Source organism: Pristiophorus japonicus, chromosome 2 (genome assembly GCF_044704955.1).
Source record: "Pristiophorus japonicus isolate sPriJap1 chromosome 2, sPriJap1.hap1, whole genome shotgun sequence".
Classification (NCBI taxonomy): domain Eukaryota; kingdom Metazoa; phylum Chordata; class Chondrichthyes; family Pristiophoridae; genus Pristiophorus; species Pristiophorus japonicus.
This window is the reverse complement of record NC_091978.1, coordinates 68,662,047-68,686,254: the sequence shown is the minus strand read 5'-3', so window position 1 is coordinate 68,686,254 and position 24,208 is coordinate 68,662,047. Positions and strand designations below refer to the sequence as shown.

General features: G+C 45.1%; 1 protein-coding gene across 3 annotated transcripts in view; it reads right to left on the bottom strand.

The window, feature by feature from the left end:
* znf532 (zinc finger protein 532) overlaps positions 1-24,208 on the bottom strand; it is a 176,946-nt gene that overhangs the window by 139,706 nt on the left and 13,032 nt on the right. Inside the window, exon 2 of one of the 3 annotated variants that reach the window (XM_070867873.1) lies at positions 14,671-14,789. The exons of 1 other annotated variant lie outside the window; for it this stretch is intronic. The gene's annotated coding sequence lies outside the window, so the exon portion shown is untranslated. Of the gene's footprint in view, positions 1-4,339; positions 4,398-14,670; positions 14,790-24,208 lie in introns of those variants that run through there. One more of the 3 variants, XM_070867883.1, reaches the window with a different exon arrangement.

The window sequence follows — 24,208 nt, the reverse complement described above, 5'->3', positions numbered from 1 at the left end:
CAACAGAAGGCATGGCCACCAATGGTTGAGCGATTACAATCAGGATTGCTGAGGACGGCAGAATTAGAGGAGCGCAGACATCTCAGGGGGTTGTGGGGCTGGAGGAGATGAGAGAAATAGGGAGGGGCAAGGCCATGGAGAGATTTGAAAATAAGGATGCAAATTTTGAAAGACAAGGACATGTGAACCACTTCCAACATGCTGAATTACTGTATCAGCCATACCATGCAGGAAGTCACAACAGAAGGCAAGGACACTCTCACACCTCGCCAACAGCTGACTCAAAAAGCTTTATTTGTACAATTCTAGGAACTAGCCACTTACTCCAACCCACTCAGACAAGGAATAATACAAAACTCTGCAAAGACACAAGCAACAGGGGAAACAATTTAATTCCTTCCCCACCATCCCCATATTGTCTTCTGAAGGTACCAAATTATGTTGAAAGACAATTCTCTACATCACTCAAATTACATTTCTTCAATTCAAAGTCAGGAGAGTGAATATCAACACTTGCATTTATAGAGCACCTTTAAAATAGGAAAATGTCCCAAGGTGCTTCACAGGAGTGTTCTCAAACAAAATGTGACACCCGAGCCACATAAGAAGATATTAGGACAGATGACCAAAAGCTTGGTCAAAGAGGTAGCTTTTGAGGAATGTCTTAAAGGAGGTGAGAGAGGGAGAGACAGAGAGGTTTCGGGAGGCAATTCCAGATCTTAGGGCCTAGACAGCTGAAGCCATGGCTGCTAATGGGGAGCGATTAAAATCAGGGATGCGCAAGAGGCCAGAATTGGAGTGTGCAGAGATCTGAGGGTTGTAGGGCTGGAGAGGGTTACAAAGCTAGGGAGGGGCAAGCAGGCTTTTTATAAAAAGGAGTCTTAACAGAGCTGAGCTTAATACATTACAGTACAAAAGCATAGTGCATTAGAAGTCATGTTCAAATCCTACCATGGCTACTTCTAAAACTGAATTTGGAGCAGGCACCAAAGAAGGCCCACGAAAACTGTCGGATGGTAGTAAAAACCCAACTGGTTCAATAACACCCTTCAGGTAAGGGGACCCTGCCTACAGTCACCTTGAACCAGTGGTAACACTCTCACCTCTGAATCAGAAAGTGATGTGTTCATGTTCCACCCCAGAGACTTGAGCACATAATCTAAGATGACACTTCGGTGCAGTACTTAAGGAGTGCTGCAATGTCACAGGTGTCGCCTTTCAGATGAGATATTAAACTTAAGCCTTGTCTCCCCTCTCAGATGAACGTCAAAGATTCCATGAGTCTATTCAGAGCAGAACAAGGGAGCTCTCCTTGTGTCCTGGCCAATATTTATCCCTCAACTAACATCACTAAAACAGATTGTCTGGTCATTTATCTCACTGCTATTTGTGGAACCTTGTGTGCAAATTGGTCATTGCATTTCCCTACACTACAATAATTTAATAGTACTTAATTGGCTGTGAAGCACTTTGGGACATCCTGAAGTAATGAAAAGCATTATACAAACACAAGTTCCTTCGTTCTTGCATGTTATTCCTGTTCCACACCACATTGTTGACTCTTCACACCATCTTTTTTTTAACGTGCCTTTATATAGCGCCTTTCACGACCACCGGACATCTCAAAGCGCTTTACAGTACTTTTGGGGCGCAGTCACTGTTGTAATGTAGGACTAGCAAAATACTCTGTTAAAAAAGGATGCCCATCACCACCTTTTCAAGGCGACTAAAGATGGGCAATAAATGCAACCTATCTAGCGTCCCTCACATCCTGTGAATATTTTTTTTATTTTAAGTTACCTAGTTCTGATGAACGGTTTAGCCTGAAGCATGAACTTATTTTGTGTTTGGCACAAAACTGACATGTCATGTGTTTCCAGCACTTTCTATTTTCGTTTCAGATATCCAGCAAACTTTTGCTTTTTACCATCTTCACCTGATTTCTGTACACACACACCAACAACAACAACTTGCATTTAGATAGTGTCTTTAGAATCATAAGCATAGTTAAAAAGTCCCAAGGCACTTCACAGGAGTGTAATCAAGAAAAATGTTTTGTCATCAATCCAAAGAAGGAGATATTGAACAGGTGAGTAAAAGCTTGGTCAAAGAGATAGGCTTGAAGGAGTATCTTCAAGGAGGAGGGAGAGAGCGAGCGAGGCAGAGAGGTTTCGGAATTAATTCCAGAGCTTAGGACCTAGACCGCTGAAAGCACGACCACTAATGGTGGGGCAAAGAAAATTTGCGGTGCACAAGAGGCCAGAGTTCCCAGAGGGTTTTAGGAAGAGGTAACAAAGGCAGAGAGGGATGAGGCCATGGAAGGATTTGAACACGAGGATGGGAAATTTTAAAATTGAGGCGTTTGGGGTCGGGAAGCCAATGTAGGTCAGCGAGCACAGAGAAGATCTGTGAACGGGTCTTGGTGCGAGTTAGGATAGAGAGTTTTGGAGGAGGTCAAGTTTATGGAGGCTGGGAGGCCAGCCAGGAGAGCACTGGAATAGTAGTCTGAGGAAACAATTGCATGGATGAATCCAGCAGCAATCACCGATGACTAACTGTTCTCTAGCCCAGGGTACCAAGGTCAGTTATAGCACTCGCAACAGCACTCCAGCTAACTCAGCACTCGCCAGGTATCCAACTCAGGAAATCCTAGTTGCACGGCTCAGTAGATTATGTAGCAACTGTTTTTTTTTAGAAAATAGGTGACATCCAGTTCTTGTCAATGTCATTCTGTAAACCAAGAGCAGAACCAGGAGTGGGTGACTTGGATGACAATATTTCCTTCCTCCCTGTGAAGCAAGCACACAGCTGAGTTCATTCTGTGAGGAGCTGTGCTACATTGACACATTAAATCATAGTCCATTTTATTCTAAATGTAAAAATATAAAAACACTTCTCTTTGATTACTTGATGAACAAAATGGGTTTGCAATGCTCCAAAATGTCAGTAGTAAGAACTAGGCCCCAGGACTTCACCCATTGTATTTTGATGTGTGTGCTGACACTAGTAGGCCAATGATCCTACTACGTGACACCCTCCCAAGGCACTAACCTATTTCAACACTGGAGAAACTGTGGGACCATACAGATAACGTTTAAGGAAAGAAAATAATCTGTTTAACTATCAAAGTTACTTACCCTGAACGAGGCCGCCACACCACCACGGAGACATATCCAAGGACTGTCGACATTTTCTGTATTCCAGTATTCTTCAAAATGAGGTGCAAAACCCGACAAAAAGGATAGCTACAATGCGTCATTTTTAATGAGAATACCAATGTTTTTGTACAATAAAAGGGTTGCCTGGAGTACTGGCAGCAAAAGTTAAATACTGTAACCCAGAACGGAAGGAAGAGAGAAAAAAAAACACTGGGCGACAGGCCTGAATGCTTCAGCTCAAGGAAAAGTTATCAAATTTGTTAACTCAAATTCTTTAATTTAATCATTTTTAATCATATATATGTGTGTTCTGCATATTATTTTCAAATCAGATTGCAGTTTTGAAAAAAAACTGGTGGTGGTAGCTGAGAAATCCCTCCTGAGAACTGTATGAAAACAAAGAACATTTCCTCCTTTTTAAAGCTTTAGAGGGACCAACGTCTGTAAGGCTTTTAAAGGGAGGTGTCAATCAGTAGCCCCAGAAGGCTTTGTGCTGATACTCAAGTTATAGAAACAGATAAACACACACACACCATTTTTAAAAAAGATATATATATACACATGGCAGTTAACTAAAACAACCTCATTCTCAAGAAAACTATTTTTTTTAATCTTTTACAATAATTGATAAATTCAACTGGTTAAATTTATGACCATAATTCTCCTGGCATGGTGACTTGCATAATGTAGGACACCGTTCATGTAGTCTGCTGTGTTTATAGTACAAGACTGTGGCTTTTTGTCCCCAAATTAAAGATTTTCTAACCACTTCATTAGGAAGTACATGCTCTTTAACTGAAAAAGCAGCACCAGAAAAAGCCTCCATCTTCTCTGCTAGCAAGCTAGCAAAGCGTGTCTTTTCTGCCCCATGTTATGCACAAAAAAGCCAGCTTGCAGTACTCTAATTTGCACAGCAACAAAAAATTGGTTTCAGATTTAAATATACGCTCCTGATCCATATACACTTCATCTCTCAGAAAGTAACAGATTACCCCAATCCACCATTTTTTTGGTAAAAGGGAGCACACAAACCTTCCTTCATACTTGAATCCTTTACCTTGAGACAGTGAAACAGTTTTTTTAAAGATATTACAAACACACCCATTTATAAAGTATTTAGCATACTATCCACATACCAGAATAGTGTGGCTAGGGTGCAATCATGCTGTTTTGGATGGTACCTTTCTGCAAGCTTCTTGTATTGCTGCCATGAAGAAGGAAGCAATGTAGCTGAGTGGCTGCATTGTTCATGAGCTGATCTGCTTCAAACCAGTTCCAGCCGGTTCCAGCCACCCCACATACAGCTATGGAAACCTGTACTGCAGCACATACTGCCCAGTGTTTCCCTTTGCTTATGCCACATTATTGCAATGTTTTTACCTAAAAAATACATTTTAAACTGTTCTTTTACAACACCGCGCCTGTAGAATCGTATCTAAATAAAGCCAGACAGTTCCCTACCTTTATTTTTTCCAGCATGTTGCTGTGATCTCTGGGAAAGTCAATTGTAATAAAGGTTTTGTGACACTACCGTATGCAATGGCTGCAGTGTCCTAACAGAAATAAATTCACTGAGGAAACTGTTAAACTAAAATTATCTGCTCAGTTGTTGAACATTCAGCGACAGTGCAGCCAACGGGACTAGATTTTAACTAAACAAAAAAAAAATTAGAAGGTGCCACAAAATCTGTTTTTTTTCTTAAAAGCTGCCAAATCAGATGCTCGCTGTTAAACCAGTAAATCAAACTCCTTTACTACTTTTAGCCAGGAAGAGTCACAGTGATTTTTATTGGAATTTATGGGATTTGACGTGCCACAGCACAGGGAATGCAGATCACAAAATACCAGTCGTTCTGCTGTTTTTAACCACACCCTTTAGCAAGAAGCCATTTTAGAAACAAATGTGTATTCTGCTAATTGTCTCGTCCTCCTGAAAGCTTTATCCTCTTTATTCAGCAGGGCCCTCGCCTTCATTTTAGCAGTTCAGACTCCCAACAGTCAATAATCATGGGTATGTGGGACTATTTTTTTTTAAAACCTTGCTAGTTTATTTTTAAATCACTGACGAACACCACTCCAAACCTATTGCATCGATAAGAAACCAGCAAAATTCCAATTCAAACACGATTATTACACAAAGTTTCACTGACAGACAAGTAGAAGCCTAGAAAGTCCTGTGAAAGGGATAAAGCAAGTTTTACTACGAGCTTGGATAAAGCATAAGAAAGAATGGGATGGGGGAGGGGTGTTATCACTGCGGACAGCTTCCCAGTTTGGGCCACTGCAAATTAACTATTTGATGTCCAGTGGCTCAAACATACAGTATTTCAACAACAACAACAACTTGTATTTATATAGCACCTTCATTTCTTGCAGATGGGAGGGCCTGGCTGATTCAAACTGTTGAACATTTTTTCCCCCAACCAGACCATCACAAGTTAAGCAGCTCTGATATGCAATGTGTTGGATGAGTCTCACCAGTGCAAAAAGCAATGCACTGCTGCCAGCCTGGTGGGATGGACAGCAGTCAAGTCTGCCGAATTGAAAGTCCGCTACTGCCACATTGAGCTCACACCGCCTAACAGTTAATCACAGAGCAACATTGCCAATGGTTTCTTAAATCCATCGCTCAAATTATCTGCATTCTTCTGGCTACGGCACCTGTGCTCGAAAGCGGCCTGCAAGGAGTGTTTTATTTTAAAAAGTAGTACACAAAGATTGTCTTTAAGTGAATGGTTGGGCAATGAATGAATACTGATTCCCTCATCCATGCCTTTGTTACCTCTAGACTTGACTATTCCAACGCACTCCTGGCTGCTAAACTACAGAACCAGTGGGAAGCTGTTCAACCTTCGCCGTCTCCAGGCCAGGTCCAAGACCACTCCAACCTCTGTCGTCGAGCTACAGTACGCGGACGACGCCTGCATCTTTGCACACACAGAGGCTGAACTCTAGGACATATTCGACGTATTTACCGAGGCGTATGAAAGCACGGGCCTTACGCTAAACATCAGTAAGACAAAGGTCCTACACCAGCTTGTCCTCGCCGCACAGCACTGCCCCCCAAACATCAAGATCCACGGCATGGCCCTGGACAACGTGGACCATTCCCCCTATCTCGGGAACCTCCAATCAACAAGAGCAGGCATTGATGATGAGATCCAACACCGCCTTCAGTGACCGAGTGCAGCCTTCGGCCGTCTGAGGAAAAGAGTGTTTGAAGATCAGTCCCTCAAAACTGTCACCAAGCTCATGGTCTACAGGGCCGTAGTAATACCCGCCCTCCTGTATGGCTCAGAGACGTGGACCATGTACAGTAGACACCTCAAGTGGAGAAATACCACCAGCGATGTCTCCGCAAGATCCTGCAAATCCCCTGGGAGGACAGACGCACAAACATTAGCGTCCTCATCCAGGCCAACATCCCCAGCATGGCGCATAATTCGCATGCCAGACACGAGACTCTCAAAGCAAGCACTCTACTCGGAACTCGTCCACGGCAAACGAGCCAAAGGCGGGCCGAGGAAACGTTACAAGGACACCCTCAAAGCCTCCCTGATAAAGTGCGACATCCCCACCGACACCTGGGAGTCCTTGGTCATAGACCGCCCTAAGTGGAGGAAGTGCATTCGGAAGGGCGCTGAGCTCCTCGAGTATCGTCGCCGAGAGCATGCAGAAATCAAGCGCAAGCAGCGGAAGGAGCGTGCGGCAAAGCAGGCTCCCTGCCCACCCTTTCCCTCAACGACTATCTGTCCCACCTGTGACAGAAACTGTGGTTCTCATATTGGACTGTACAGCCACCTAAGAACTCATGCTAAGAGTGGAAGCAAGTCTTTCTTGACCCCGAGGGACTGCCTATGATGATGATGATGGCTGGCCTTCCACATTCTACCCTACGTAAACTAGAGGTGATCCAAATCTCGGCTGCTCGTGTCCTAACTCGCACCAAGTTGCGCTCACCCATCACCCATGTGCTTGCTGACCTGCATTGGCTTCCGGTTAAGCAATGCCTCGATTTCAAAACTCTCATCCTTAGTTTCAAATCCCTCCATGGCCTCGCCCCTCCCTATCTGTAATCTCCTCCAGCCCCACAACATCCCACCCCCACCCCCGCGAGATGTCTGCGCTTCTCTAATTATGCCCTCCCGAGCTTAATATCGCTCAACAATTTGGGGCTGTGCCTTCTGTTGCCTAGGCCCCAAGCTCTGGAACTCCCTGCCTAAACCTCTCCGCCTCTCTACCTCTCTTTCCTCCTTCAAGAGGCTCCTCAAAACATACCTCTTTGACCAAGCATTAGGTTACCTGAGCTAATTTCTACTTATGCAAATTTTTATTGCATTATACTCCTGTGAAAGGCCTTGGGACGGTTCACTCCTTTAAAGGCGCTATAGAAATACAAGTTGTTGTTATAGCTAAATAAAATGAAGAAAACCAACAGACTATCCAAGAGGTTATGGTGAGAACCACACAAGTTCTTGTCCAATTTAAAATAAAGTACATTAGTCTTCAAAAATATTAAATGGTGTGCATCATTGATAATCGTATCACTGTTAATACTGACTTTGTAACTAAATTGCAATTTTAAGATTTCCCTTTTGTGGCACGTAATAATGTTACCTCATTATCTTACACTTTTCCTGTGGTAAGACAGTAAAGCAATGTTGAATTTCTTTGTTGTACTGGTTCAAATTTGTTTTGTAAACACAAAAGGTATGGTGCAAGATTTAATAAACAACACCAAACACTCCATTAACTCACATCCACCACATCCCCCTAGATCAGAAAAAGCTCATGGACTTCTAGTTATAGCCCATGATTGTGTCCTGCATTGATATATCCCACCATCATCATCATCATAGGCAGTCCCTCTGAATCGAGGAAGACTTGCTTCCACTCTAAAAAGGAGTCCTTCGGTGGCTGAACAGTCCAATACAAGAACCACAGTCCCTGTCACAGGTGGGACAGTTAGTCATTGAGGGAAAGGGTGGGTGGGACTGGTTTGCCGCACGCTCTTTCCACTGTCTACACTTCATTTCTGCATGCTCTCGGTGACGATACTCGAGATGCTCAGCACCCTCCCGGATGCACTTCCTCCACTTAAGGCAGTCTTTGGCCAAGGACTCTCAGGTGTCAGTGGGGATGTTGCACTTTATCAGGGAGGCTTTGAGGGTGTCCTTGTAACGTTTCCTCTTCCCACCTTTGGCTCGTTTGCCGTGAAGGAGTTTCGAGTAGAGCGCTTGCTTTGGGAGTCTTGTATCTGGCATGCGAACTATGTGACCTGCCCAGCGGAGCTGATCAAGTGCGGTCAGTGCTTCAATGCTGGGGATGTTGGCCTGGTCGAGGACGCTGATGTTGGTGAGTCTGTCCTCCCAACGATGATGTCTCTGCAAGATCCTGCAATATCCTACCAAGGTGGTGGCAGAAGTGGATTGGGACACGAAGGAAGACGGTTCAGTCCAAGGATGTTATGCACGCCCAAGGCTGCACCCATGGCCACCAGCTAGTAAGCATGTGACAACAGCCCCCGTGCAGGTCCAAGCATGTGAGGACTACGCGAGTCGCATGCTTACTTGCTGGTGGCCAAGGGTGCAGCCTTGGGGAGTGCACAGGGTAACTGTCAAAGTTCTGATAGCACAAGGTTTATGGGGAGTGGGCAGGAAAGTGGAGTTGAGGCCAAATAAGATTAGCCATGATCTTATTGAATGGCGGAGGGGCCAAATGGCCTACTCGTTGCTCCTATTTCTTATGTTCTTACAACCAAAACCCAGCCCGAGTACAGCAGCAAACATCAAAACCACTTGCACTCCTTGAAATAAGTCCACAAATGAAACATCTCACTAAAGCTACCACAATGTATACTCTACCATTTACAGCTAATATCATGAACATGTGTTAACATATTTCATTCAAAGAAGAATTACAATAAAAACAACTTTTGCATAGATCAACTGGTCTGAACAGGTTTACCAGTCCCAAATGGAATTCTTAGCACAGTGGTTGGTGTACATTGTAAAGCTCAGTATGCAAAAATATTGATCAAAGAACCTGAAGGTGCAGTGGGTAAATGTACCATGTGATGTGGTACTGAGTTACAAACATCAAGAGAGCCTTAGGTTTAATCCCTGATCTGTGCTGAGCTAGATGATCTCATCTGAGGCAACAGTAAAATGCTAGTTAGACTTAACTTTAAACCGAGGCCCCACTTGCCCTCTCAGGTGGACGTAAAAGAACCCACGACACTATTCGAAGTAGAGCAGGGGACTTCTCCCTGGTGTCCTGACCAATATTTAATTGCCCAACCAACATCTCAAACAGATGATCTAGCCATTTATCTCATTGCTGTTTGTGGGAGCTTGCTGTACGCAAATTAGTTGTCCCATTTCCTACATTGAAACAGTGACTACACTTCAAAAAATACTTCATTGGTTGTAAAGCGTTTGGGGCATCCTGACGGTGTGAAAAGCGCTATATACATGCAAGTGTTTTCTTTCAATATCATTACATTAAGAAAAGGGCAAGAGATGAAAACATAAAAAGAACACAGCCAGGGGCCCCACTCACGATCCCCCTCTCCAGCAACCTATGCTGGCAATTTCCACAGGTGGATAACAGGTGAGGAAAGGGTTTGGCTTGGATTGCAATTCAATAGCTTGCTCATGCTTACTGACCAGGGTCAAGTCATTTGGATGATATACAAAAGGCCCAATGGTGAGCTGCTCATGAAACCACAACAGGAGATCTCCAACATAAATCTACTGCCAGATCTGTACGCCAGCAACTCGGTGAACATCACTTCGAAACTCTTGCTTCCCCATCTCACCACACCCTCCTAGTTTTCACCCAAAACTTCATCTGAACCAATCCTTCTACTCTTCATAAAGGCATTTCTATCATTATACATGTTATACTGTGCTCGCCGACCTACACTGGCTTCCGGTTAAGCAACGCCTTGATTTCAAAATTCTCATCCTTATTTTCAAATCCCTCTATGGCCTCGCCCCTCCCGATCTCTGTAATCTCCTCCAGCCCCGCGGGATGTCTGCGCTCCTTTAATTCTGCCCTCTTGAGCATCCCTGATTATAATCGCTCAACCATTGCTGGCCGAGCCTTCTGTTGCTGAGGCCCAAGTTCTGGAACTCCCTGCCTAAACCTCACCACCTCTCTACCTCTCTTTCCTCCTTCAAGACACTCCTTAAAACATACCTCTTTGACCAAGCTTTTGGTCACCTGCGCTAATTTCTATTTATGAGGCTCGGTGTCAAATTTTTAATCGCATAATACTCCTGTGAAGCGCCTTGGGACGTTTCACTACATTAAAGGCGCTATAGAAATACAAGTTGACGTTGTTGCTGTTGTTGTTACCTGGCTTTACCAAGTTCACAGTTAATTGCCTGCTAGCGCTCATTAAGGAGGCTGCACAGTATTTTAGTGGACGGCGCTTGACCTAGCGTCCTCACCTAACAGCGACCAGCTGATTGGGAGTAAGCAAGTTGTGCAGAGGATTTTGAGCGTTACTTAATGATCCTCCGGGCAGCCGTGCACAGTGCAAACGTTAACTCCTTTACCAAGCTAGCGTCTTCCACTAAACGCAGGCTAAACCGGTGCTTCAACTTAAAACTCCTTCTTGGCCACCTCAGAGGTCAGCATCTGGGACCCCTGACCCAAGACAGCCCAGATGAAGACTGACCCAGCTGGCTTTTTGGCACTATAGCAAGCATCGGTTGAGGGGATGGTAGGGGAGCAGGCATGCCGTCATTGAGAGAGACGACAACATGTGCCACTCCCATGCAACACTGCCCCTGCCATCGCGCTGTGGCTCAGCACTCCCTCTGATCTGCAGGAGAGGAGACCGCAGAAGATATATGGCACATAACTGAAGCCCTTAGCAATGCAATCTCCCAGCTTTTGGCAGATGGTGGAGTCCAGCGCTGAGTGGCACTAGGTCTCGATTTTAACCGCCACAATGGGAAGGCAAGGGTTGGGCCAGGTTTACAATTGAACGAGTGTGGCTCCCGGCTCAAACCCATTGTGTTCCCATTCGGCGGTATTTTAGTAACAGCAACTCATCACAGCTGAAGAGAAGCGCGAGCGTCATGAACAACACGTAAATTCACCCAGGGACACACAACCATTTGGAAACGACATTTGTCTGTGTTGAATTGCTTTAAATATATGGGGGATAAAATTCGGTACCGCCCTGTTTGAGGGTGGTAACCGCTGCGAGGCGGGGCTTCCTGCGCCTGGCGCACAAGTCCCGCCCCGCCAGCAAAATTGGGGTTACCGTCCCCGAGAGGAAGTGGAGCGCCAAGTTGGGCGCTCCACTTGACCTCGGGGACGGGACTAGGGCGCTAACCGCGGGAATTTTCCAACGCTACGTGGAGCACTGCGTGGTGCTGGAGGGAGCACAGGGCCCTCCCCTTCCGTTCGGCTACATTTCTCTTCTTAATGGGAACATTACATGCATCCAGATTAACACTACTATGTAATAAACCCCTAAAATTAGATTAACTTTATACTGAAAGAAAGATAGACTTGGACTTATACAGCACCCTTCATGACTTCAAGACGCCCCAAAACGTTTTACAACCAATGAAGTACCTTTGACATGTTGGCATTGTTGTAATGTGGGAAACTCGACTGCTAATTTGTGCACAGCAAGCTCCCACAAACAGCAATTAAATAAATGACCATGTCATCTGCTTTAGGTGCTAGTTGAGAGATAAATGTTGGCTAGGACACCGGGGAAGAACTCTTCTTCGAATAGTGGCGTGGGATTTTTTTTTATAATTCGTTCACAGGATGTGGGCATTGCTGCATTTATTGCCCATCCCTACTTGGTAGTGAGGTGATAATTCTTTGTAGCAGTTTGGTACATCTCAGACAGTTAAGAGTCAACCACATTGTTGTAGGTCTGGAATCACATATACGCCAGATTTCCTTCCCTAAAGGGCATTAGTGAACCAGATGGGTTTTTACGACAATCCAGTAGTTTCATCGTCACCATTACTGATACTAGCTTTTTATTCCAGATTTATTTAATTAACTGAATTTAAATTCCCCAGCTACCGTGGTGGAATTTAAACTCACATCTCTGGATCATTAGTCCAGGCCTCTGGAGAGGGCAAACGTATTTAATATCTTAGTCAAAAGACAGCACCTCTGACAATGCAGCATTCCCTCAATACTTCACTGAAGTGTCAGTGTTGATTATGTGCTCAAGTCTCTGGAGTGGAACTTGAACCCAGAACCTTCGGACAGAGACAAGCGCTACCACGGAGCCACAGACGACATGTAAATCTGCACTTAAATGACAATCGCAAATCAGGTGCATTATGTTGCGTGATACAATTATGTTTGCAGTCGACATAAGCCAGTTTTGCCTCATGTTTATCAGTACGATTTAATATAGAATCATAGAATGATTACAGCACAGAAGGAGGCCATTCAGCCTGTGCCGAATCTCAAGAATACTTCAGCTAGTCCCACTCCCCCGCCCATTCCCCGTAGCCCTGCAAATTTTTTTCCTTCAGGTACTTACCCAATTCCCTTTTGAAAGCCACAATTGAGTCTGCATCCACCACTCTTTCAGACAGTGCATTTCAGATCCTAACCACTTGCTACGTAAAAAGATTTTTCCTCATGTCGCCTTTGGTTCTTTTGCCAATCACCTTAAATTTGAGTCCTCCGGTTCTCGACCCTTCCGCCAATAGGAACAGTTTCTCTCTCTATTTACTCAGGTTAGTCCCCTCATGATTTTGAACACCTCTATCAAATCTCCTCTCAACACTCCTCTCTGTTTCGTGTCACTTAGCCAATTTTGTATTCATGTTGCCACTGTCCCTTTTATTCCATGGACGTCAACTTTGCTGGCAAGCCTATTATGTGGCACTTTATCAAATGCCTTTTGGAAGTCCATTTACATCAACCGCATTGCCCTCATCAACCTCTCTGTGACCTCAACAAAAAAAAATATATATAACAACTATAGGGGAAAAAAAGAGATTAAAAACTATTAAAATGAATCCTATTTTCCCAATCTATTGATGTTTGTAGGGGATACTGCTGGTGAGAAATCTTCTTTGAAAAATTGTCTGTACTTCAAATTTCAGTGAAGCTCAAATTCAAAAAGCAGAAGCAGTGCATATAAACAGGGCTTCTAAAGAATTGGAAGATGTAAGCTGATCATTCTCAGCTCAAAGTGTAACCCCTTCCTGTGGAAAGCAGAATTCAACTGTTGCTCAAATCAAGTCTTCGCAGTGTGTATCCATTTTAATTTTGTTAGGGGCATTCGGTCAGGGTTCACTGGGGGAGCTGGAATGTGCCTGCAGATACTGGAAGGTGGAGAGAATACAACTATAATGCCAATAACCATTGTACAGCATTGTCTCAGATAAGTCCCCACATATATCACACCCCCAGAGATGGGTGTAATCCATTCCAAATTTAGAATTTGTGGTATTTATTCTGGATAGACAGATTTTATGAATAACAACTTGCATTTATATAGTGCCTTTAACATGATAAAATGCCCTAAGGTGCTTCACAGGCGTGTTATCAGACAAAATTTGACAAGCCATAAAAATAAATATTAGAAAAGGTGACCAAAAACTTGGTCAAAAAGGTAGATTTTAAGGTGTGTTCTAAAGGAGAAAGGTGGTGAGGTTTAGGGAGGGAATTTCAGAGCTTGGCGCCTAAACAGCTGAAGGTATGGCCACCAATGATGGAGTGAAGGGAATTGGGGGATGCACACGAGGCCAGATTTGGAGGAATGCAGTTCTTGGAGGGTCATAGAGTTGGAGGAGGTTACAGAGATAGGGAGGGGTGAGCACAAGGATGATAATTTTAAATTTGCGGCTTTGCTAGGCTGGGAGCCAATGGAGGACAACGAGCACAGGGGTGATGGAAGAACGGGACTTGGTGTGAGTTAGGATACAGACAGCAGAGTTTTGGATGAGCCGAAGCTTACAGAGGATGGAAGGTGGGTGGCTGGCCGGCCAGGAGAGCATTGGAATAGACAAGTCTAGAGGTTACAAAGGCATGGATGAGAGTTTCAGCAGCAGATGGGCTTAGGCAGAGGCGGAGGCAGGTGATATTACGGAGGTGGAAGTAGGTGGTTTTGGTGATTTCGAGGATAGGGGGTCGGCTCAGGGTTAAATAGGACGCCGAGGTTGCAAACAGTCAGGTTCAGCCTCAGACAGTGGCCAGGGAGGAAATGAAGGTATATAGTTTGTGTGACTAGGCCCAGCTCCAGCTGGCCTGTGCATTTCCCGGAGAACTAACATTAAGCTCCCATCAAAAAAGAATACATTTGAGCTCTTACCAAAAGATTAATTGCAGTTTATTGTTGTAAACAATTTTTGCACTGAATTATTGCGGTTCCCAAAGGGTTAATACATGAGTGCACCTATCGCACTGTTCAGCTGGCACAACACGTCTAAATCTCAGAATGACAACAAATTTAACCTTAAACTTCAACGGATGCTCATAAATAGTAAGCATAATTTCTCCTTACCTCCTCCTTCAAAAGAAAGTAAACATCAAAAAGATAAATTGCCCGAGGTCTTTCTAGTTCAGTAAGAAAGTTGACTCCTTTGTTATGTAAGCAGTTGTTCTGGATGGGGGAGGGGCACCCTATCTCGAAAGAAAATGGTTATATTTTGGGAAACAATTAAGATATTGCAGTGCAGTACATTTTTGCAATATCATGTAGCAGTAGACAGCACTCTAATATCATATGTAGGACTTTTCTTTTATTTAAAGAAAGACTGCATTCAGGCAATCCAGGGCCAGCTAAATAGCTTTCAGCCATGATAGCATTCATGCACGTCACAGCCCTGGTTACACTGCACACCACAGCTCCGGCAGCCCTGTATAGCAATCTTCAGGAAGATGTCTGTTGAAAAAGAATCATTTGTTCACAGAGGCATGGTCAACCTGATGAAAATGCCACAAAACACAGGCAGTTGCTTCAGTTTCACTTTCAGTTAAGCATTATCACAATTAGAGACAAGAATAAAGAAAGAGTAGATGAAGTGCTCTGCAGCAGTTCACACATCTACTGATAGCAGGCCTCATATTTTTAAACCTTCCCAATATGTAAAGTTGCATTTACAATATTTAGGCAAAACTGCTGAATAGCAAAATATCACTTGCATTCATTTGTTTAAAAAAGACTGATTGAAAGTTCAAGTTACACATGGAGTTTTATGTTGGAGTAAATTTAGCCTAACCTGCCCTCGGGGAAGCTGATGGGATCAGATCAGATGACCATTTTTTCTAAACTGAATCCGGGGACAAACAGGGTGGGAGTACAGCAAAGTAGCAGGATGGAAGATGTAGTTTGCGCAGTGTAGTGAAGCAACTGTTGTTGTTATTTTGATGCAAACTAACAAAACTTTCCGCTTGAATAGTGCGGTCGCTGTTCACAGCATCTGCCGGCGGCAATCACCGGCTCCTCCTACCCCCCGCCACAGCCCGACACTCACCCACACCAACCGAGACCGCGGAGCGCGCTCTGATCTGGCTCTTGGCATAGCCACACGACCCGGCCTCAGCCGCCGCTCATTAGGCCACTCGTGCCTGCCCCACCATTCAATTAGATCATCGCTGATCTTCTACCTCAACTCCACTTGCCTGCACTATCCTCATAGCATTTTTCCAAAGCAGAGCAGGACGTTTTCCTGGTGTCCTGGCCAATATTTATCCCTCAAATGAACGGCACGGACAAATTTACTGGCCGTTTATCTCATTGCTCTTTGTGGGACTTTGCTGTATGCAAAACAAATATTACATGATCGTGCCTTGCTCAGAATTACAACAACGTTTAACCTAAAGCATTTTGCAGAAATTCCAAAGCTCTCCCAAGAACAAATTCCAATGTTACTACTGACAACAGAAATGTTTGGCCATCGACAATTTATTTGGATTCTTGCCATAAAATAATATAGTCATTGATATGCCTGGACTGAAGCCACATTTAAACGAGTAATTTTATTTTGTAAAATTGAACAATAATTTTCCAGAAGCCTGCGACATCAGAGCTTGTGTTATTTTTCTGGCCATCCTCAATAATAGCTTAGCTTACATTTAAAAGTAAAATAATTTCTCAGGTATTCTAAAGAGAGGTGCCTTACTGAAAGAGTAATTTAGTAATATTGGTGCAAAACAAAGGCAAGAGCACTTACCATAAAACTGGAATATTAATAGATAGTGTACAATTTAACTCTCTGTAATTTAAGAGAATGCAATCCTGCTGGAGCACATATTTGCACAATATTGCATCCAGATCATTGATGCCTGGTGCCTGCTACTGGCTACAGTATGTAACACACATTACTGACTCCACAAAATCACACTCCTCCCATCCAACAGATTCTATAGGCCTGTGTGAAGCTACAGCCTATAATCCAATTTGTATGGTACATGTTTATTTGGGAGCAGAAAGTCCTACTGAATAGTTATACCTCTATATGGGCCGAATTATTTCAAGTGCAGAGTAGATCTGCATCCAGTCAAATCCTCAAGCTTAGCCCCCCAAACTAGGTGAATCGCCCCTTACGTGTCCCTAGTCCATCCATGACTGTTATTTTATGCACTGGTACATTATGAATCCTACATTACAACAGCGACTACCCTTTAAAATACCTCATAGGCTGTAAAATACTTTGGGATGTCCGGCGATCATGAAAGGTGCTATATAAATGCAAATCTTTCTTTGGTGCAGTTTAAGAGATCTTACCAACTGTGAAGAACAGAAGAAAGAAGGTTCTATCACAGCTGGACCTACGCACTATGACAAAGAGAGAAGGGGAAATTAAAATTGTTGAAAAGGTTAATATCTTTTCAATTGATTTCCTTTAGCAATTTTGTCTCTGCCATTTATGACAAATGTTAAATTGTAAATATCTTTACTATTTGTTTTTAGTTAATCCCAATGAGAAGTATAATTTTAAGAGCTGATTTATAGTTTTGGAACTTTTACTTAGTGTAAGGCAGATTTCTAAAAAATGCAAGGCAGGGGTGTCTCTTAATGCAAACAGAACCACTTACTTGTAAGAGTAGCCTTACTCAGGAACATGCAACGTTCACACATTGTGTAGGCCAACAACACTTGACTCAGGTTAACTGAATTAGTAGATCTTAGAAAGGGCAGCAGTGAGTATGCAACAAGCACCTTCAGTTTAGGGAGGAGAGAAAATGGGACAGATTCTCACGCTTGACCGCTATAGGAACTATAAGGCGATATCTGTGGGACCAGCACGTGATTGGTCACCAGGTAAGGAAAGGATTTAGGCCTATGATGCCTTCCATGGGTAACAGCCTATGGAGCATTCAGGCTCTCATATGAAGAATGGACACTTACTAGCTTGGTATACACATGAAGAATGCCAAGATCCTGTAGGGCAAACAGCATTTGTAGAATTGTAATTAAGCAAGATTCAGGGGGAGGAATCTGCATGGTTTGTAACTACCATTAGCGCCTCCAGGGGGGCGCTTACGGGACGCAAACCACGTCTCGCCCGGGGGCGCTACTTGCTCCTGCGAAATTGTGCGGGTGTAAGCGGAGGCGCAAAACGGTAAAACCCCGCTCCCACCGGTAGCACCCTAAGCCGCTGCACCTCCAGCGATGCTATCATCGCGGTGCGTAGTGCCCTGTTTTCGCCCCACCCAGCCTGCTTCACACCACGGTGGAAATTGGGCAGCACCCCATGAGGCCACCGTGGGCGAAGTCAGCGCCAGCCTCGCGGGTCGCGAACCGGGCCGCACTCCGCTCACGGGGCAAAATTTAAAGGGGAGATACACGACACCATATTGACCTGTTGGCCTTCAATTATTTTTTTGCGGGGTCCGTGCCACAATGGAGCAGCACGGCACTCCACTTCTGTGCCGGGCTGCGGCCCCAGCACTCCGCATCCCCGGTGGCCTACTGGAGGCCCCTCGCCCCACTGCAGAGCTCACTGCATGCCCTCCCCTTTAAAGGAGAGGCCGCATAGCGCTGCAACATTTGCACGCTTAACGCCCCAGTACTGACCCAGAGAGCAAGTGGAGCACCCGACATTGTGCTCCACTTCCTCTCGGGAGCGGTAACCCTCATTTTGCTGCCAGGGAGGGACTTCTGCGTTCGGCTGCCAAGGTTACCGCCCCAAACAATTTCGGCCCCTCAGTACCTTCGGGGAGAGAAAAATATTGGAGGGAAAAACTGGAAAAAAATGTATGTTAATCCACTTTGAATCTTACTACACCACTTAATCATCATAGGCGGTCCCTCGAACGAGGATGACTTGCTTCCACATTGTTTCACAGATGTTTCAATGAAGGACCCGATATTCCAGTCCCCTGAACTCCAATTGAAGGGGTGGAAGATGCCTGTGCGTGGATTTTTTAAAAAAACGTGTGGTGACCGTTGCACATCAGCCACCACACGGGCTTGACAGAGTTAGGCCTTTATCCAGTGGCGAGGGTTAACCAGGATGACTGGAGACCTGCTCTGCTGCACGGACCTAATGCGTACACATATCGCAGTGTGGGAATACCACTTACCGTAATACAAACCTCCTAGTAGCTATACAGAAAATGGGGCTTAAAGCCTGCTGGCTGGACTGGACTCTAGCTTTGTACAATAAACACGTACAGCAATTCCCTTCTGTTGCATGGTTTCCAAAAATAAACTATTCTTATGCAATATCCTTAGAGACTGGTTGTGTAACCCGAGGGCAAGAGTTCAGCACCAGCAATTTCCCTCAGAACAGGGTCTAAAGCAAACAGTACCCCTTTAAAACTGGGCACGTGCAGGTAGCAGTTCCCTTTCACGTGGCTGGCAGCTATCCTTTCCCCCAATGCCTAGGAAGGTCCACAGGCCAGCAAGCACAAAAAAAAACCGACTTCACTGGCCTGCCTCAACTTTGGCTACCTCAGTTGACAAGAACACTTAGTTTATATTGCATCCAAGGAAACTACAACCTTTGGGGCCAAGTTTCAGCCTGAGTTGCTCATGTTTTTTTGGAGCAACTGGTGTAGAACGGAGTATCTTAGAATTTTGAATTCTCGGCATTTAGTTTGCTCCAGTTCTAGTCAGTTAGAACAGTTTCACTTTGGAACAACAATTTTTTTTAAAAAGGGGGCGTGTCCGGCCACTTACGCCTGTTTTCAAAGTTAAGGCAGTGAAAACTTACTCCAAACTAACTTAGAATGGAGTAAGTGAAGATTTTTGTTCGTTTGTAAAAACCTTGTCTACACTTTAGAAAATCAGGCGTAGGTTACAAATTAGGCGTAGGGAATGGGGGGGTTTAAAGGGAAGTTTACAAACATTAAACACTTCAGTTTTATAAATAAAGAGCCATCATCAATAATAAATGATAAATACATCAATAAATCAACCAATAAATCAATCGAAAAAAATTAATAAAATTTTTTTTTTTTAATTTAAAAATCAATAAATAAAACATTTTCTACTTACCGACTGCAGCACCGGGAGTCATCCAACAGCGTGCTGGGACGGCCCCCCCAGTGTGTCTCTGTCAGTGTCTCTATCTCTCTGTCTGTCTGTGTGTCTCTCACTCTCTGTCTGTCAGTGTCTGTGTTTCTGACAGCGAGAGGATGGGGAGAAGGGGGGTAAGAGGGGAAGGGGGGTAGGAGAGTCGCGGAGGTCTGGGGGGGTGGGGGAGAAGAGTCACGGAGAAGAGTCGCGGAGGTCCGGGGGGGTGGGGGGGGGGAGAGTCGCAGAGGACCGGGGGGGGGGGGGAGAGGGGGAGAGTCGCGGAGGTCGGGGGCGGGGGGGGGAAAAGAGAAAGAGTCGCGGAGGTCCGGGGGTGGGGGCGCGGAGGTCGGGTCGGGGGGGGGAGCGGAGGGTCGGGTCGCTGGGGGCGGGGGGGGTGGGGAGCAGAGGTTGAGTCGTGGGGGGGGGGGGGGGCGGGGGTCGGGTCGGGTCCGGTCGGGTGGGAGTAGCCTTATCCACGCAGCCCCAGTGAGGCCATTCGGCCAGGGCTAGGGGCTGCGTGCTTCGGGCCCCTCCCACAGTTTTGGACGCATGGAGCTATTGCACATGCGCGCCCACTGTAGCGTGCATGTGCAGAGGTCCCGGCACTGTTTTCAGCGCAGGGACCTGGCTCCGCCCCCAACAGCTCGTGCTGCGCTGCGTCCAGCTCCAGAGGACCTGCAGGGAGCCGGAGAAGAGGTACGTTTTTTTTTAGGCGCACTTTGTGGCGCGAAAAACGGGCGTCCAACCCTAACCCTAACCCTAAATTCCCTGCACCTGGGGAACCGCAAGTTTTCAGGTGCAGCAAAGAGGCTAAACCTATTGGCCGCAATTTGGACATTTGGACCTGCCCGGGGTGGGGGTAGAGTGCAGGATTCCCCGCACGCTGTGCAATTTCTCGTGCGTGTTCCCCGCCCAGTAGTCAGCCTGGTTGACAGGCTAATTTCCGGTTGGATGGGGAAGGCTGGAGAAGAGGCCGCAGCCACAGGTCGATGCGAGGCCCAACCGGAGCAGGTTAAATCCAAAGCTTCCAGCCTCGTTATATCATCTACAATGCCAACCAGCCTCCTGAGAATGGGTTGGGAGCCCGCCCCATCCCTCCTCCATTACAACTGGAAGTGGGCGGGTCAGGGTCGTGATTCACGTTTGTAACACTTTAGTCTCCCACTGGACCCCAACCCACCTGTGTTTTGGGGGTCAAAATCCACCCCATTATGTCAAATCTCTGCCCTCACTAAAACGCCCCAGAATTTCCTGGTCGTACCCAAAATTGATGTCAGTGGGCCTGTAACCTCAGATCCCTGTCTGCTAACATCTTGGGCATCCCAGAGGAAGGAAAACCAAATAAATCTGGTTTGCACGAGAACCCATGAACTAGAGGGTTTGCAGGGATCCTGGGAGCATCCTGAAAATTGAGCAGGCAAGTCTAATTTTCCTATTTCCACCCACAGCTCTCTTCACCCCCTCCTCCCGATGATCTTAAAGTCTCGTGGCCTTCTGGCTGTTACTTACTATCCATCATAAACTTAAAGGACCCAATTTCGGCATCCAAGTGCACAGCTGCAGCCCTCTCCAGCCTGCAGCCACACTCTTGTTTCCTCCTCCAATCCTAAACACACCCAAGGCCCAGCCAGGGAGCAAAACCTGAGCCAGGAGTACCCATGGGGCATACAAATGGCCCAAGGAAGGAAACCTGTGCACACAGCCTCATGATGCTGCATCTGTCAGCTACCCAAAGAGGAACATTTTGTTTTGATATTGTGCATGACCTGTAGCACCAGCAACACTACCTTTATTTACTCTGCTGGTTTGCAAATCAGAAATGCAAATTAAGCCCAAGTATCATAGAGGATTTGTTTATGCAATGACCATGAATGAGGCACATACACCAGAAGGATTTCATCGGATCAGTTATTGTTCTGTCATGAGGCAAAGCATCCTATGTCAATCCTGTCATGTTAAGACACAGGCAAATGAATGGCTTATCACTCATTATTCCACCATAAGGCCATTACATTATATTCTATTTAATCATATTTTTCTTAAGCGAGTACATTAAAAAAAAAAAAATCAAAAATAAACCTAATTGCCATCAGTTTTAGTGGAACAAGAGGCACGTAGAGACCACTCATATTCCTATATATTGACCGTCCTTCTTGACTTGTCTGCAATCTTTGACCAATCTATCCTTCTCCAATGCCTCGCCAGTGTCGTCCAGCTGGGTGGGACTGCACTCGCTTGGTTCCATTCTTAACTATTTAATCATAGTCAGAGAATCACCTGCATCGGCTTCTCTTCCTGCCCCCGCATAGTTACCTCTGGTGTTCCCCAAGGATCTATCCATGGCCTGTCCTATTTCTCATCTACATGTTGCCCCTTGGCGACATCATCTGGAAACACAGCGTCAGTTTCCACATGTACGCTAATGACACCCAGCTCTAACTCACTACCACCACTCTCTCGAGCCCTCCACGATCTCTAAATTATCAGACTGCTTGTCCGACATCCAGTTCTCGATGAACAGAAATTTTCTCCAATTGAATATTGGGAAGACCAAAGCCATTGTTTTCAGTACCCACCACAAACTCCGTTCCCTAGTCACTGACTCCATCACTCTCCCCAACTTCTGTCTGAGGCTGAACCAGACTGTTTGCAATCTTAGTGTCATATTTGACCCTGAAATGAGCTTTTGACCACATATCCACAGCATAACTAAGGCCACCTATTGCCACCTTCATAACATCACCCGTCTTCATCCTTACCTCAGCTCATCTGCTGCTGAAGCTCTCATCCATGCCTTTGTTACCTGTAGACTTGACTAGTCCAATGCATGCCTGGCTGGCCTCCCACATTCTACCCTATGTAAACTAGAGATGATCCAAAACCCGGCTGCCCATGTCCTAGCTCACACCAAGTCCCGCTCACCCATCACCCCTGTGCTCGCTGACCTACATTGGCTTCCGGTTAAGCAACGCCTCGATTTCAAAATTCTCAGCCTTATTTTCAAATCCCTCCATGGCCCCTTTCTCTGTAATCCCCTCCAGCCCCACAACCCCTCCCCCATTCCTGTAATTCTGCCCTCTTGAGCATTATAATCGCTCAACCATTGGTGGCCGTGCCTGCTGTTGCCTCGGCCCCAAGCTCTGGAACTCTCTGCCCCTCTCTGCCTTCCTTAAAACCTACCTCTTTGACCAAGCTTTTGGTCACCTGCGCTAATTTCTACTTATGCGGCTCAGTGTCAAATGTTTTATCTCATAATACTCCTGTGAAGTGCCACTATATAAATACAAGTTGTTGTTGTCATGGTTTTTCAATATCTTACAGTACAGAAATATACAGGACTGAAAAAGATCAATGCAATCCATTTGGTTAGTCTCGGTCTCGAGGAAATATCACCAGGTCACACGATCCCTGCCATGACACCCTATCAAATCTTTCTCCAGGTACATATCCAATTCTCTGTGAATTCTCCGTTCATACTGCAGGATGGATTTAGAAAGCAACTCAGCACCAAAATAAAACACTCTTGCACAGTTATTCAAAAGGTCACATTTGCAACTTTACAATTCTGGCTGGGAATCTTCTGATACTGCTGAAAGCTTAGATGGCCAGCAATAGGACAACTGCATTTACAGTTGTTGCTATTGGCACTATGCCTCCAGCTGGAAGGAACAAACTACCTCACGAGCTTGTGTTCTCCGCCTCCAGAGACATGTATGCCATCTTACTGTAATGAAAATCAAGTAGGAAATTCAACATGGATATTCTGAATGAGGACACATCAGGGATTTTGAAACACTGATGCCCAATTACAACACTGCTATTATTTATTTTTATTATTTTTCGTAGGATGCGGGCAATAAAGATAAGTCTGCTTTATCCCCAGCTCCCACTTCAGAGGGCTTTCTCACAGCATTCTGTTGCAAGCAAAAAGAAAACTGACTGTTCTGTGGCTGTCTCTTGGTTTTATCCCTTGCAGCTAACAGGCAGAAAAAAATGATCAAAAATGTTTTGATATAAAAAGGTGCAAGAGGTTTTGTTTTATTGCTGAGACAAGCTAATGAATTTCTTGACTAGGCCTATGTTTCCCAGAGTTTAGATAAATGAGGGGTGATCTCACAGAAACATATAAAAGTCTTATGGAGCTTGACAGGGTAGATGCAGGGAGAATGTTTCCCCTGGCTGGGGAGTCTAGAACTAGGGCCACAGTCCCAGGATAAGGGGTCGGCCATTTAGGACTGAGATGAGGAGAAATTTCTTCATTCAAAGTGTTGTGAATCTTTGGAATTCTCTACCCCATAGAGCTGTGGATGCTCAGTTGCTGAGATGGATAGATTTTTGGATACTAAGGGAATTAAGGGATATGGATAGAGTGGGAAAGAGGAGATGAAGTAGAAGATCAGCCATGATCTTATTGAATGGCGGAGCCGGCTTGAAGGGCCGAATGGCCTACTCCTGCTCCTATTTCTTATTTTCTTATGTTCAATGTCGCTCATTAGCATCTTAACTACCTATTGTTTCAGCTTCCTTTTCGAAAAAAATCTGAATACACTGCTTTTAAAAATAAACCCAAAAT